Raw genomic sequence first — 15,281 nt, 5'->3', positions numbered from 1 at the left:
ATTAGGTAGATACATAAGATATATTTCATGACTGAAGTGTCACGACGACACGAGTAAATTTGAAAGCGATGCATTTCACGAACCCGAAGTGCGTGTAGAATACAACTGGGTACTATGAACGAAAGTGTAAAAAAACAACGGAACACCATAGTCATGACTTTTTCTATTTATCCCCACGCTTTTCGGAGAAAATGTGGGGATATTGTGGTTATGTCCGTCTGTCCGTCCGTCCTGGCCACCTGCTCCTCCTACACTATTAGCACTAGAACCTTGAAACTTGCACACATGGTAGCTATATGTGCGACGGTGAACTATTTGGAATTTTGATCTGACCCCTGTGTCAAAAGTTATGGGGGTTGGGGTGGGGCCTGGTCAGAGATTTTCACTCATTTGTTTAGGTTATTTTACATTAACTTCTTCATTTCTACGCCGATTTATTTCAAATTGAAACTGAACCTCTCCTATGACAATACGGTCAATCTCAACTATGCATGGCCCCATTACCAACCCCGGGACGCCCCGTCCACATAGACCACACCCACCCAAAATTGTCCTTTACTTTTAATTCTTCATATCTATACCGATTCACTTCAAATTGATACTGAACTTCTCTTATGACAATACGGTCAACCTCAACTAACCCCGGCCCCATTACCAACCCTGGGGCGCCCGGCCACATAGGCCACACCCACCCAAAATGGACTTTTACTATAATTTCTTCATTTCTACACCAATTCACTTTTAATTGATACTGAACTTCTCTTATGACAATACGGTCAATCTCAACTATGCATGGCCCCATTACCAACCCTGGGGCGCTCGCCCACATAGACCACACCCACCCAAAATTGCCTTTTACCATAACTTCTTCATTTCAACACCGATTCACTTCAAATTGATACTGAACTTCTCTTATGAAAATACGGTCAATCTCAACTATGCATGGCCCCATTACCAACCCTGGGGCGCCCCGCCCACATAGGCCACACCCACCCAAAATTGCCTTTTACTATTATTTCTTCATTTTTACACCGATTCACTTCTAATTGATACTAAACTTCTCTTATGACAATACGGTCAATCTCAACTAAGCATGGCCCCATCACCAACCCTGGGGCGCCCCGCCCACATAGGCCACACCGACCCAAAATTGCCTTTTACTATAATTTCTTCATTTCTACACCGATTCACTTCAAATTGATACTGAACTTCTCTTAGGAAAATACGGTCAATCTCAAATATGCATGGCCCCATTACCAACCCTGGGGCGCCCCGCCCACATAGGCCACACCCACCCAAAATTGCCTTTTACTATAATTTCTTCATTTCTACACCGATTCACTTCTAATTGATACTGAACTTCTCTTATGATAATACGGTCAATCTCAACTATGCATGGCCCCATTACCAACCCTGGGGTGCCCCGCCCACATAGACCACACCCACCCAAAATTGCCTTTTACTATAATTTCTTCATTTCTACGACGATTCACTTTAAATTGATACTGAACTTCTCGTATGACAATACGGTCAATCTCAACTATGCATTGCCCCATTACCAACCCTGGGGCGCCCCTGGGTCAAACAAGCGGCGTGGGGATACGCGTCGGCCTCTGCCGCGCCATTTCTAGTTATTATATACATTTTAACGAAAAAAAGTTTTTTTACCAGTCATCAGCGCATTTTTATGTATACATTAAAACAAACACAAAAATAAAATTATATTGAACTACGCTAATAATATTTACTTTCCACGATAAAGTCAGTTTGATTTGTACATTTATGAGGTTAAAGTCTTATGTTGCAAGCCGTTTACTATGGAAACATATTTCATATTATGAGATACATAATTTTGATGGTCTTCTGTATTTGATTCATTTAGCTAATCATTAGTTATATAATCCATGTAAATGATCTGCTAAACAATTCAAATAAGTGAAGGGCATGAACTTATATTTGATATATGCTTTTTCAGATATTTCTCGTACCAAAAGAGCCAAGTTTATTCTGAATAGTTTTATCTGATAACCATGGACACATGAAAAACAAGGTGAACACTGCCGCTACGCCTACGTGAAAAAGGATTTACAGAAGTAAATTATCATAGCATATAAGAAATAACTTTTAATCTTGAATTTGCAAGTGTAACAAAATAGAAGCAAGAATGAATCGATCGCTTTTGCGAAACATACCAAAAGGGATCACCTGTGGATAAGAAATTTTTTGTTGCAATCCTTTAGAAAGTACGTCAGTGCTGATTAACAAAAAGAAACACGTGACCCCAGAAGTCAATGTCAGTAGTAAAATGAATTCGTAAACGTACGTTGATGATTAGTAACTTGTTAATATCTGTTTTGTTGTTATGTTTATCAATATAAGTCATAGCGCAACAAAATGTGTAATTGCGCATGTAAGCATTTTGTACGTATTTGTTAAACTCAAAATATCCACGTAAACAAACAAATATTACTCAAAACTATGGAACATGGAGAATAAAAGACCACACACAGAATGCACATTAATTATTCTTTGCTTCACGTTATGTTAATAATGATCGTCATCAGTTCGGTTCTGATCTGCAAAATAACACTACTGTTCATGCGTATGCCGTCAATACGTGGGAGGACATATTAGATATCACATTCAGTACATTCAATTAATCATACAGCGTAATGCATAAAAAATGCCAAATGTCACATATTCAATTACAATTAAATAGATATCTGAAACCATGTAGTTATTACAAAATATACCAAATAAAACAAGTACACTGTGGCTTAAGTGTGTCTTAAGTAATTTACACATTTTTGTCAATATTCAAATATTTTGTTAGTGTATTAAAAATCGTTAATATAAATTACGTTTTTTCCTAACCATATTCATACATATTATGAAATTCAGTATATAAAAAGAAAATAAACACGGATTGATATGTCGTTATGTTAAGCAAATAGTTTCGAGTAAATGTTACGCTAAAAGCTAAATTTAAATAAACTAAAATAAATAACTGTAACTCCGCACTTGGCCAACGCAATCATTGGTTGACATTGTTCAATATTTTGTAGGGTTAAGTATAAATTAAAAATGTGTACCTGCAATGCATTTGTTAATCATTAGTTTGTTTCTTAGATCAATGTAAATCTCGCGTATCTTTGAATGCCGTAAATAAATCCTAAGCTGAAACACAAAAGCAACGATGTTGCAAAATCACCAAAGTGTTTTGTTGACCAAACTGTTGTAAGGTTTGCAAAACTTTTAGGAAATTAAAGTTTCTTTGCTTTTTCTATCACAATTTATAAAACCATTTATCAGGTGTGAGCTACAATTTTAACCCAGTTATGCCTAGCGTCTGGAAAAAAGGCCTTGGCAAACAGCGTAGACCCAGATGAGACACCGCATGACAGGAATTTCTGTAATAAATAATCTAAATATATAAATAAATTGACTAGACATCCCTAATTTTGGAAATAAATTGATCCAATTTAGAAGGATGGGAGAGTCCACAAGGCATAAATGGATTAAACATAAACGGATACAAACTGGAATCGCCGCCTTGCAAGCGCTCAATACAAAGCAGGTTTACACAGGTATATGGACAAAACGAACCCCTCACCCCAGAATTAACAACACATCAAACGTACGGTTATAACGACTGCAATCAATCCTACATTAACAGACAAACAATAAAACATATCTTTCAACAGTGACGCGCAAATCGAGTGCTGAACGCATAATTTTAGTTTACTGGTATCATACGTATCTATTGAAACTAGTAGGGGATAGTCTTTGAAGCTATAAGTATTCAAATAAATATGGTCCATTCGGTGAAAGAGTTGAAAGAAAGATCGTGATTGTTTATCAAAATAAAAATAGCCCTTCTGCTTACAGCCTCGAAAGATTTGAATATGACAATATTGAAGTAAGACACGCTGTGCACTTGAGTTATAGTGGGTAATTATTTTGCAAAGTTACCAGTTGTATCAAAAGCATCATTGGCCCAGAAAGGAATACCGTAAGTGCCATCATGGCTACACATTAGAACCCAGAGGGCGACAGTGCGATTGTACGATGGCGACAATGCGATAGTACGATGACGACAGTGCGACAGTACAATGGCGACAGTGCAATAATACGATGGCGACAATTCGATAATACGATGATGACAGTACGATAACGGGGTAGTACGATAGCGACAATGCGATAATACGATGACGACTGTGCGACAATACGATGGCGACAATGCGATAGTGCGATGGTGACAATGCGATAAAACGATGACGACAGTGCGACAATACCATGGCGACGGTGCGATATTAGGATGGTGACAGTGCAATAAAACGATGACGTCAGTACGATAACGCGATGGTACAATATATGTATCCCGGAAAAGCAACTTTTTGGAAAAACCCACTAATCTGCAAATACAAATAAACATGACCCATTTATAATCCTTTCAAAATCACACACCGTATCAACCGTTATAATTTAAAGTAAGCTATCATTTGTTGATTTAATGGACCAGCGTTGTTTGTACCGGGGTGATAAGTGGGTTTTTCTAAACTCGTGTTTTTCCGTGATAGATCTATTGCGACAATGCGATGATACGATTGTCGTTATTGTACTATCACGTTGTCGCATTGTCGCCATCGTACTATCGCATTGTCGCCATCGTACTATCGTATTGTCGCCATCGTACTATTGTTTTGTTGTCATCGTAATATCGCACTATCGAATTGTCGCCCTCTGGATTTGAATATGTAACCAAGATGGCACTAACGGTATTCCGTATTTTTTTTGAACAACTGCAAAACATTGTGCGAAATTATTAATCAATGATAACCAAAGTATTTAAATTCAGAGAGTGTGTATGTGATCAACATACACTTATAATATAAATCACACAATATAAAGTGTTATTATCATTTTATTCCAGCTTAACAAATAGTTTAAATCGTGTCAAAGCTCTTCTATGGCAATCATCGTCAACACGTTAAATATAGTTTTCAATATTTAAATCATTTGAATATGTTTTGCATAAAACAACATGGGTTCATTGCAACTCACTTATTACATACACGTGCCAGAAATCACGTGATATATTATCATTAAGTATCAAAACCACTGGCAAGACTAGAAATACGCTTCTGTCCTCTAATTGCAGATTCCAGTTTTGTCTGTAGATTGTTTTATCTACAGAACAAGAAACGAACAGTCGAACATATCGAACAGTTGTATTGTATTGAAGGCAGAAATATAAGTATACATTATTCATTTATCTTACTTCAATGTCTGAGCACATGCTCAGTAATACTAGCAATTAGTATATTAACATAAAACTAACGTTATATACCAAAATTACATGTTTCGTTTTGGTTGCAATAATTTGAAACCATAAAGCAGTGTCATATGAGTGTATGTCAATTACATTTTCTTCTGCATAGGAGTTCACAATGATTTGATATTTATGACAAAAGACGATATTCGGCTTCATCCTGTACTAAAATATGATAAACCGGTACGTGCATATTTCAATAGATTGAATTTTTGTATCAATTAGAAGGTTCAGCGTATCTAAGCTTGTGTGAAATAGCCATATTTGTGGATAAATGAACATCAGTTGGGCGCTAATTTACATTAACATGTTCCTCAAATTGTCGAAAACTTACAGGTTATGCGTCTGTAATTCTTTGTTGGCTTGAGGTACACATGTGTATGATAGTTTGCTTTTTACAGTCTGGCGAAAGGCGTTTTTGCTACTATTCAACATTGTAAGAGAAAAGCAGATTTGCATGACATTGCTCTTTTTATTATATTACATATTCAACGTTACAGAGGCGATTTTACTTTGCTTGCTTTTTTGTTTTGATTAAAGGTTTGACGAAGTAAACTTTTTTCCATAGTAAGAAAATTGACTTCCTCTACCGGCATAATTTCATCCAAGATTACGAGAGAAGTTTCATTATTTGTTGAATAATTTGTGTATTGAATTATTTCGATGTGTTAAGGCTAACGCCTTAAAAGAAGGCATACACGAACTTTCTATACCTCTTTCAACATTTTTCAATAAGCTCATGCAGAATTCGTATTTCCCTGATTCTTGGAAGCTTGCAAACGTTGCGCCCATCTTCAAAAAATCAGATCCTTCTAAACCCGCCAACTACCGCCCTACTTTGTTGCCTCGGCAAACTAATGGAGCGTTGCATACACAAATACATATATAATTACCTAACGACAAATAATCTTATCGACCGTAAATCAACTTACATGTCTTTACAACGACATATGTCAGGCCATGGACGAGGGCAATGAAGTGCGTGCTGTATTCTGCGATATTTCAAAAGCTTTCGACCGAGTCTGGCATCGTGGTCTCATCACAAAACTTTCGTCTTTTGGAATATGTGACTCCCTACTTAACTGGATTATGTCTTACCTGTCAAATCGCAAACAACGCGTTGTGTATGCAAATTCTACATCATCATGGCGCCATATACAAGCAGGCGTCCCTCAAGGCTCCATCCTTGGCCCCTTATTCTTTCTCGCCTATATTAACGATATTGTTTCTGCTGTCAACTCAAACATCCGACTCTTTGCCGACGACACCAGTCTCTACATTATTGTAGAAGATCCTGTAACTGCATCAACCACGCTAAACAACGACCTTGCATCCATACATTCGTGGTCCCAGTCTTGGCTTGTATCGTTTAACCCTGAGAAAACTGAATCTATTATTTTCAGCAGGAAAAGGCTTAAATCACAACACCCACCTTTAATTATGAATTCTCTAAATATCGAAGAAGTTGACACCCACAAGCACTTGGGTCTAACCCTTTCCTCTGACGCAAAATGGAACGCACATATCTCAATTACTCTGTCAAAAGCTTGGCGACTTATCGGTATTCTTAGGTCGCTTAAATTCTTCCTCAACCGCTCCTGTCTCGAAAAAATGTATTTTTCACTTATCCGCCCTACACTTGAATACTCTGATGTGGTCTGGGACAACTGTAGCGAATACCTAAAGCAAGAACTTGAATCTGTTCAAGTGGAAGCTGCCCGTATATGTACTGGAGCAACAAAATATTGCAACATCCAAAAGCTACTCAACGACATCAAATGGGATACACTATCGGAAAGAAGGAAACAACATTGCCTACTTCTATTTTACAAAATGGCACATGGACTTTTACCACCCTACATGTCAGATCTAATTACACATATAAATCAAACCCAATCAGGCGGATACAACTTAAGACACATCCGACATGCCAGAGCACGCACGCAAGCATATAGTTTATCTTTCTTACCCAAAACAATACGGGAATGGAATCAACTGCACATAACAATACAAAATTCACCAGACGTACAATCATTCAAAAACGCCCTACAAAAAGAAAAAAATAAATCCTCACCTCTTTTTGTACTGCTGTTCACGAACTGGGCAAATCCTACACACACGTCTTCGACTCGACTGTAGCGGTTTGAACCACGATCTGTACAGAAGGTCTTTAGTAAGCTCCCCCTTATGTTCCTGTGGATCTTCAGAAACAATTGAACATTTCCTCTTAAGATGTCCACATTATACAAACCTCAGAACCCACTGCTTTGCCGATATACGGTGCCCTATTACTACAAATAATCTGTTAAATGGCTTTGATCGATTCTCTCTTGCAGAAAACGAACTTCTGTTTCGCGCTGTACAGCGATATATCATAGCAACGAAACGCTTTGCAACATATGTGTAAACGGCTCTCTCCTGCTCAAAAACAGACCGTGTACCAGGTTTACAAATAAAAAAAGTTTGTTTTTTTTTTCTTGTTAGATTTTTCCATTCCTTTTTAAATAATTCTTTTAGATAATGTCTTCTCCAACCATTTTCACATGTAATCTAAACACTTACAGTTCGACTTCTGACCACAATGACTGCAGTCGCAACTCAACACAAACGGAGAGGAATTCATATAAGTGTCACATCGACCTTGTTTTCCAATCCAAAGCACATTTAATTTTGGTATATGCTTATTTCGAATTATGTTTACATGTGTACATGTTTACATGCAATATTTGCTTAAAATAAAGTTTAAACTAAACTAAGGCTAACGCGTGACAAAGGTTGAAATAGTGTAGGTAAAATATTCACATTCAATCTCAGACATTGTATGCGTTCTCAAATAAATAATTCTGACCTTAGAATATATTTGAGGTTTAGTTGATATAGTTCACCTAGAATATTGCAACGTTTTTCACGCTACAAATAATTCCAGAAAAATATTTCCTACTGATCCCGACATTGTAACGATTACATGACAAACACGCACATAAATCAGCTCTACAAAAATATTTCCTACTGATCCCGACATTGTAACGATTAAATGACAAACACGCACATAAATCAGCTGTACATTATCGTAAAATAACTATTGCTGGTATTTTAAATGTCAAGTATATGTACATAAGTGTTTTAACTGTGCATCGGGTATCATTATGAAATAATTTTGTTTTAAAATATCTAGGATGCATAAACGAAAACTGATTGAAACGACTTAAAGGGGCCTTTTAACAGATTTTGGCATGTTTTGAAGTTTGTCATTAAATGCTTTATATTGATAAATGTAAACATTAAATTTTAAAAGCTCAAGCAAAAAATCAAAAATAAAATTTAAAAAAGGAAAAAAAAGTAGCCCGAAGCGGGGCTCAAACCAGTGACCCCCGGAATCCTGAAGTAAAAACGCATTAGCCAACTGAGCTATCCTGCCAAGCATACATAAAACGCGTATTTTATACGTTATATAAGCAATCTTCGTAGTTTCACAAATTTAAACGACAACAACAGAACTCTCCAAATTATTCAATCGTTTCGCGTTGCAACGCTTTATAATTTTTAGGTTTTTAAATCGTCAAAAGATGCATATAATGGCTATATTAGACCATGGCAAATGTTCAATAATACTGTTTCCTCACAAATATCATTACTAAACCGAAAATTTTCGAATCTGAAACAAGATTTTTCAATTTTGTCAATTTACCAAACCGTGAAAAGATCCCTTTAACCCATTTATGCCCAGTGGACTCTCCCATCCTTCTAAATTGGATCAATTTATTTCCAAAATTAGGGATGTCTAGTATATTTATTTCTATATTTAGAATATTTCTTTCAGAAATTCCTTTAAGCAAACAGCGCAGACACTCATGAGACGCCGCATCATGCGGCGTCTCATCTGGGTCTACGCTGTTTGCCAAGGCCTTCTTTCTAGACGCTATGCATAAACGACTTAATGTAGCGGTGCAGCGTCATTGTTGAATACTTAAGCAAGGCTAAGTGCTAAGGGATTTCTACATCCAGGCCTTTCAGATGACATAGCCGTGTAACAATGCTCACCTGTATTTCATTATTTGTAACTAATTAAACGCTCAGCCAGATAAAACGGTACCCCGCTTGTGTTTACATTCTGTCTCATTCATCATTGTAAAGAAACTTAAAGAACCATGTCTAATTTTCGTATCAGTACTTTTAGGGCACATGACGTTCAGTCTGCGCATTACGAAATTTCGTCTGTATATATTAATATATAGACAAGTTTGTCATTTAAATTCCTCTTGACCGTAACAACTTAAAGGCCCCCAAACGAGGAATGAACGTAAAATATCGTTTCACTGACAATGTTTGTGTGTTTACACACTGTTTATTCCTGGTCGATTATAATTTGTATTATCAGTGTTGAACATTGAAAAATAACTTATAAAAGGTTTTACGTTTTTGACGGTTGTGTTGTTATATGTCGACTAGAAAGGAATAAAATTATTTATTTATTTATTTATTTAATGAAATATCTATTCCACCTTCACATTAAGGTATCGCATATTGTACGCTTATGTAGAAACTTTAGACATGTTGTGATGCTGTCTAATGTTAACAAACCATTAACGAGAAAGATATTATCTTTTATCAAAATGCACACTTTGTACATAAACATGTATATGTTTTGGGTGAAGTCGAGTGCACAAAACATACCACAAGAGTGCAGCCAAACAGTGTATTTGCATAATTCGCGCATTAAACAAATAGCATACGGCGGTAAATAACTATTTTAGGCCTTCCTCTGTTGTCGCGGGCCAAACTCTACATATTAGTTTTAGATAATATGTTGGCTTTGATTGATGTCAACGGGATATCACATATCCTATCATAACATTCACATTACACGGACATAGTTAAAAACTGCAATTATTTCATACATCTTTCCCATAACAATTTTTAAACCATAAAAAGCTCTTTATGGTAGCTACAAAAAAAACAATTGCATCAAAAATACACAAACGATACCACCGACATTGAAAATGAAATAACATTAAAAAAACAAATATTACATGGAATCTATCATACACATCTCAATGGAATAATACTAAGAGCGCGTGCACAGCATGCTGAACATAATGAAAAAAACAAAACAAAATATTTCGCAAACATTGAAAAACGTAAAAGTGAACAAAAAAACTGTACACAAATTAGTAGTCAATGGCAAAGATATAACAAACAGAACTCAAATACTAGAAGAACAACGTTTATTTTTCGAAACCCTCTATAAACGAAAAAATGTTGAAAATAACACCCTTTTTAAAAATACACATCACGCTTTAAACCAGGAAGAAAAACAACTGTGCGACGGATTGCTTAATGAATATGAATGTGGATTAGCCCTAAACGAAATGCAAAATAACAAAAGCCCAGGATCTGATGGCATCACAATCGAATTTTATAAAATATTCTGGAATGATATAAAAACACATCTAATTAATTCACTTAACTATTCATTTAACAACGAAAACTTAACTACGCTACAAAAACAAGGTATTATATCACTTATTCCAAAACCTGGAAAAAACTTAGAATCCTTATCAAACTGGCGCCCGATTAGTTTACTAAACAATGATTATAAAATTGCAACTAAAAGTATAGTAAACAGAATAAAAAAAATATTACCATCAATCATTTCAAAATCTCAATCTGGTTTCATAAAAGGACGTTACATTGGTGAAAACGTTCGTCTTATCCAAGAATGCATAAACTATTTCAACAATTCAAATAATCCTGGTCTAATATTCTTTGACGACTTTGAAAACGCATTCGATTCGCTTGATCATTCATTTATGTTCTCTTGCTTAGAAAATATGAACTTTGGTGAAAGTCTCATTCAATGGGTCAAACTATTCTATACCGATATTAACAGTATAATCATTAACAATGGCTTCTTTTCAAACAGTTTTATCATCGAACGAGGGGTTCGACAAGGATGTCCACTCTCATCATCGCTATTTATTATTTGCATCGAGTATCTATCACATCACATCCAATCAAATAAACACATAAAAGGCATATCACTAGAACCTGAAGAAGAAATCAAACAATCCCTATTTGCTGACAATGCAACCTATTGTTTAAATGACAATTACGATTCTTTCCATAACCTAATAGAGTCGCTCACCCTTTACGGAATGACATCGGGTCTTAAACTCAACAAAAGTAAATGTACTGTGCTACGAGTAGGTAAATTAAAACAAAGTAATGTTCAATATAAAAAAGAAATGAAATTTAATTGAACATCCGATGAAGCCACAACGTTAGGAATTACTTTCACAAATAATGAAAAGGATACAGTTCTTAAAAACATACTACCTAAATTACAGAATTTTAAAAACTGCTTAAAATCATGGCATCATCGTAAATTTACACTAATCGGAAAAAACACAGTATTGAAAACGTTTGCACTTCCTAAATTAATATATGTATTAACAGTTCTCCCAAATCCACCAAATGATGTTATTAACGATATAAAATCAGCAATATTTAATTTCATATGGGACGGTAAGCCTGATAAAATAAAAAGAACTCAGTTAATTCAATCTGTAGAAAATGGAGGTATCCAATTAACGAACATTGACTCATTCTTGAATGCAATCAAATGCAGCTGGGTTAAAAGATACCTAGATAATACCAATACGAGTAAATGGAAATTATTCTACCAGAAAATCCTAAAAAAATATGGTGACTCCTTACTCTTTGAATGTAACATCAGCAATACTATCTTACATGAAATTGCAAACGAAAACATATTTCTGTCTGATGTTCTATCAGCGTGGAGTGATGTCACTCATAATTTAGAAACCCAAACCAGCAGGAAAACAATTTTATGGAATAATAAAGACATATCTTCAAACATTGAGACGTTTTTCTACAGAGACTGGTTTGAACGAAGCATTAAATATGTCGACCAATTATATGACTACAGAATTAAGGATTTCTACTCTTTTGATAATATATGCTACATATATGGAATACCTTCAAATAATTTTCTGAAGTACTACACACTAATCAAAAGCATACCCATACATATTAAATCTGAAATCAATACAAATAATACACCATGTACTCAAACAACATTTGTAGAAAACATACTTGGAAGAAAAAACAAAACAAATAAAATATTTTACACACTACAAAATAAAAACCCTACAGAAAACTCCAAAATCAAAAATAAATGGCAAGTCCTTTTTGGAGAAAATGAACTTAATTGGAAACACATATTTACCATGCCATATAAAGCAACTATTGAAAACACACTGAGAAATTTTCAATATAAATACATCAATAGAATTATAGCTAAAAATAAATATCTCTTTAAATGCAAATTATCTAACTCAAATCTGTGTGACTTCTGCAGTGAAAACATTGAAACTATTGAACATCTTTTTTGGGAGTTCAAACACATCCAGCCTATTTGGAATCAATTAATATCTTTTCTTGAACAACATCAACTAAACATCAAACTATCTTTCTTAAATGTAAGTTTCGGAATTAACTCATTGAAATCAATAGACTGTAATAATATTGTGAATTTCATGGTTATATTGATGAAATATTTTATATTAAACATGAAGTACAAAAAACAAGTACCAAATTTTAATTGTTTTGTCCATAGTCTTAAACTAAAAATCCAAATTGAGAAAGAAATAGCCCTCAGTAATGACACATTGCAAATCTTTGAACAAAAATGGAATCGGATTAAATTCTCATAATGTTTTTGTCCACATTTCACTCTAATGTTAGTTTATCTCTCTAAAATTGTTTTGTTTATTTTATTTTTTTCATTTTTTATTTTTCAATCTGACAAGATCATTGTGAATATACAAAAAACACACAAGTCCAGTATGCTTTCTTCCGACTTTATACAACTCATCATTTTTCATAACTATTTTTCTGTTGTTCTTTTCTTTTCTCTCTAACAAAAATATATATTAGCATATCTTGTATAACATGTCTGAACTTAATTGCTTTGTACAATCACTATCTTGTATGATCATATACATGTTAACATTGTATGTATGATATTGAATAATAAAAAAAATACGTGAGGCTGAATCCGTAGTTTTTATTTTGATATTAAATCAGATAAGTACATGCATATTGACCTATGATGTAACGCTTTGATGTCTAGGGTCTTAGCAGTCGCTTATATCGATCTTGATTTTTTATAATCGAATGAATCATACGAGTGCAGAATGTATTATTCATTGATCTTAAACACGTTTATTATATATTTTAATATACTCTATATTCGTAGTACATTTGAGTTCTCATAACGATTACCACGTTTTTGTGTTCCTTGCAAGTTTGATGAATGGATTTAACTTTCTTAAGACTTTTATTACTATCCAATTTTGTTAAGTATATTTTTATTTTCAATGTTTTTACTAAGAACAAGCATCCGAATAAACAATTTATGTTATTTTGCTAAAGATTAAACAAAACTACAACTTTGTTCTGCAAAATCTGTGTTGGTTAATTTTCAATATTTTTGTTATGTATTTGTTTGAATATCGTTTAACAACTGATACAATGTTACTATGCGCATAAATATTGAATTCTTCGCATTGATTTGTAAACCAATGCATATCAGTACCGACCCATTATTTCCAGCTAAGAAGTAGTATTGCCAATCGATAAGTGTTATACGACTGCTAATTGAAGGTCCAATAGAGGAATTGTGACGACAAAGGCGTTTAGCCGCATAGACGTGGCGAGCTGTACCTATGCGATGATTTTTCCGCATATTAAGGTCTCCGTCTTTGCGTTATAAATTACCACACTTTTCCCACTGATTATACCAAATAGATAATATACCACCGTTCAAGTTTAGAGGTTGATCAAGAGCATAGCAATCAAACTGTTCGTGTGTTGATCTGTCCTTCCGTTCGTCCGAGGAATACTATTTGCCTGAGAAACATTTGTCTAAATTTAAAACATCACCATAAAAACATGATATCTCTTAAAAGCAATTTCCTCTCCCCAACAGCAGATCGTATTAAAAAAAAACACTAGCTGGATCTTGAAAACTGTGCCCAAAGAGTGCTTATTTCAGACATTTTTGGCATAACTTATTTTCTAGTAAACAAAATGTTTCTTCTGGAGGATCAGGTTGTAAATCATGCTCCCAGAGATAAGCACTTATTAACCCATTTATGCCTAGTGGACTCTCCCATCCTTCTAAATTGGATCAATTTTTTTCCAACATTATGGATGTCTAGTATATTTATTTCTATATTTAGAATATTTCTTACAGAAATGCCTTAAAGCAAACAGCGCAGACCCTGATAAGACTTATCTGGGTCTACGCTGTTTGCCAAGGCCTTTTTTCTAGACGCTAGACATACATGGGTTTAATTTTACTTGATGTAATACCTTTTCATTCGTTATAACAACGGTTTACACTTAAGCTATATTTCTAAGTGTTTGAAACATAAGTGAGCTGGAATTACTAATTTATACATACAAACTAAGTTTCGTCTAAGCCTTTTTGTCGAAACAAAGTTGTTTTAGCTTATACTTGTTTGCAGAAGTTTAAATATAAAATACAATAACATTTTGGCGAAATATATAAGATTGTGTTAAGATAGTCTGAATATTATACACGATGTTTTTGCAGAGACCCACATTCAGCCCGAGATGCCATTAAATCGATCAAAAACGACTAGGGCACATACTAGAAAGACCGGTCAAGATTAAATATTATAATTATAAATAAGTTTGAATAACTTTGTTCACAATCTACAAAAAGCAATAACTACAAAGTGTTATTCGTCATAAGTTTTGCAATCGTATTTCATCGTTACCTTTTATATAATATTAGAATAATTAACATTATCTGAAAAAAATATATATCGCCCATTGCCAGAATGTTCACTACTAAATTCATATATGCATGTAACATTAATATTCTCTAACGCCATAT

Source organism: Dreissena polymorpha, chromosome 3, assembly GCF_020536995.1.
Source record: "Dreissena polymorpha isolate Duluth1 chromosome 3, UMN_Dpol_1.0, whole genome shotgun sequence".
In the NCBI taxonomy this organism is placed as follows: domain Eukaryota; kingdom Metazoa; phylum Mollusca; class Bivalvia; order Myida; family Dreissenidae; genus Dreissena; species Dreissena polymorpha.
Note: the sequence above shows the minus strand (reverse complement) of the source record.